The sequence below is a fragment of the Hydra vulgaris genome, chromosome 02 (genome assembly GCF_038396675.1).
Source record: "Hydra vulgaris chromosome 02, alternate assembly HydraT2T_AEP".
Lineage (NCBI taxonomy): Eukaryota > Metazoa > Cnidaria > Hydrozoa > Anthoathecata > Hydridae > Hydra > Hydra vulgaris.
This window is the reverse complement of record NC_088921.1, coordinates 46,615,001-46,617,500: the sequence shown is the minus strand read 5'-3', so window position 1 is coordinate 46,617,500 and position 2,500 is coordinate 46,615,001. Positions and strand designations below refer to the sequence as shown.

The window sequence follows — 2,500 nt, the reverse complement described above, 5'->3', positions numbered from 1 at the left end:
ATTTCATCAACATCAAATCACTGTATGGAGCATTTGCAGCTAGTGGGGCTGTGATCCATATTTTTAGGTAGACACGAACCGTAAATACACAAACATCACATACTCCCAGTTCTTCTGTCAGTGTTATTTTGAGTTAGTGTCTGAACATCCAGATTTTCAAACTGTATATCACCTTCGACATCCAGCGTGCATGATGCATGGCTCCGGGGCTCATAAACCAAATTCCTCTTTCAGGTATGGCACCAAGAAAGGTAATGATGAGTTCCAAAAACTACCTGTATTCATCTCTAGGTTGACTTTTTTGAAGATTCTTGTTACAAAATTCGATTGTGCTCTCTTGACTAGATCAGCTACATCACTTGCCATTCCAGTTTTATATCTGTTGGTGTCCATTAATCCCCATTTCTCTCGAAATCTTTTAAAGAGAAGAACCTCTGGAGTTTGCATGGGATCAGAGGTTCTTCTCTTAAAGAGAAGAACCTCTGATCCCATGCAAACTTGGAATACGACACCAATGATGGGTTTCATAATATGATGTCGGCATGCAAAGTAAAGAAGCTCCTTGCAAAGCTTTTGCTCCAGAAAAATACATGCACCAGCAATTCTGCCTGCGTTGGAACTTGTCGTATCAAAACACATTGCTCGTATGCTATTTATTATATTCCAATCTTCAATTGCCACAAAGACGGCAGAAGCTTGAGCCTCCCCAGTACCAGATAACAGCTTGGCAACAGTTAAAAATTGAGAAACACCTTTGCCAGAAACCAATACTGGCAGACGATCCACCTTTTCTTTGCCAGTCAAATGAGGAATGAGTTTGCCGTCCCAATGTACAACCAAAGATCTCTGGGCTTGATGCTCTTGCCTTTGTCAACGTATTAAATCTTGATTTACGGTAAGATTGTCAATATTTTGACCCAAACTTCTAGCTGTTTCAGCAATAACAAGTGCAGCTTTGTGGTGAGATAATTTGGTTCTGTCTAGAGCATCTGCCATACCTGGTGTAGCAACAGATTTTGTGCCCCTCTTTCTATTGCTGGAGTACAAAATATGGTGCCTCCAACTGCTCCAGCGGCACTCTCGTCTTCAGTTTCCACATTTGAACTATCTTCTTCTGATGATGAGCAACTTTCAGTTGCAGTCTGTATGTGCTGCATATCCTGATCCTCCATTTGTTGACACCTGAAATCCAGTTTCCTTTTTTTTTCGGCTGCCCTTTTTTTTTCATTGTTAAAGTTAAATCTAATCTGGCCATTGACAGGGTTCCCACTCGGCATGCAAAACATGCAAAGCATGCAATTGTTTACATAGGCATGCAAAGCATGTAAAAGCATGCATTTTTGTTAATTAAGCATGCAAAAACAAAAATAATCAATTTTCAAATTAAGTTTCTAAAAATTCATTTATTTTAAAAGACATAACAGTGTAATTTTTGTATAAAATTTCATTTGAAAAGAAAATGTCTATTAATAAACAATGTTTTAATATTATTTACATTTTATTAATTATAATAATTTATACTATTAAATTTATTTAAAACTGCTTTTTGTTTGAAAATTTTGGTTAATTTAGATTTTCTAGATTTAATGCAAACTAAAATATATAAATGGGCAAGACCATTTACCAAAAATCTTGGGAAAGTAGATTCATATGGGTCACAGGTGTTAACAACAATTTAAGTTTAGCACATTGCATTTGCTGTAAGACGTCTTTTAGTATATCTGCCAGTGGCATTAGTCAACTTAAAGGTAAAAAACATGTTAGCAAAGATCCTTGTAAAATATCAAACAACCAAAAGCAGTTCAATGAATCAGTCAGACTTTCAAATGTTAGATGTTCGAATGTCCATATAGATGATCAGATCTCTCATGCAGAAATTATGCAAGCTTTACATGTTGTCAATTGAAATTATAGTTTCAATTCAACAGAAAATGACAACGCAAGATTTACCTCTATGTTTCCTGATTCAGTTGTGGCAAAGTGTTATAAGCAAGGTGAATCAAAAACTAAATATCAAATACAATTTGGAATTGCTCCTTATGTTAAAAGTATGTTAAAATCTGATATTAAAAAAACACAATTACTTCAAAGTTTGATGAGACAACAACAAGCAAGTAAAAAAACAGTATGACGGATATCTCCAGTATTGGTCAGACAAAAAGGGAGAAATTGTAGCGCCATATTGTGGTTCTCTGTTTATTGGTCATTGTGACCACAACTAACTAGTTGAGCATTTAAATTTTAAACTGACTTGGAGTTGGATTCTGCATATCTTTTACAAGTTGTGACGGATGGGCCAAATGTTAACAAAGCCTTTAAAATGAAGGTATCACTGGATTTAAAGAAAAAGTATGTTAATATTTTTATTAAGCTTGGTACATGCAATCTTTATAAAGTTCTTATTGCTTTTAGAAAAGGCATTAATAGTCTTTCCTTTGATTTAGATGAACTTTTTATTGATATTCACTTTTTTTTTAAGTTGTTTAGTGCCAGATGTGAA

At 34.8% G+C, this 2,500-nt stretch overlaps 1 protein-coding gene and 1 long non-coding RNA gene across 2 annotated transcripts in view; both read left to right on the top strand.

Moving 5' to 3' along the window:
* LOC100204754 (hamartin) overlaps window positions 1–2,500 on the top strand; it is a 99,582-nt gene that overhangs the window by 36,816 nt on the left and 60,266 nt on the right. The window lies entirely within an intron of this gene.
* Window positions 1,570–2,500, top strand: part of LOC136076530 (uncharacterized) — a 2,388-nt gene continuing 1,457 nt past the window's right edge. Inside the window, exons 1-2 of the long non-coding RNA XR_010636345.1 lie at window positions 1,570–2,349; window positions 2,480–2,500. The exon at window positions 2,480–2,500 is cut by the window's right edge and continues 1,140 nt beyond it. This is a non-coding gene — a long non-coding RNA (uncharacterized LOC136076530). The remainder of the gene's footprint in view (window positions 2,350–2,479) is intronic.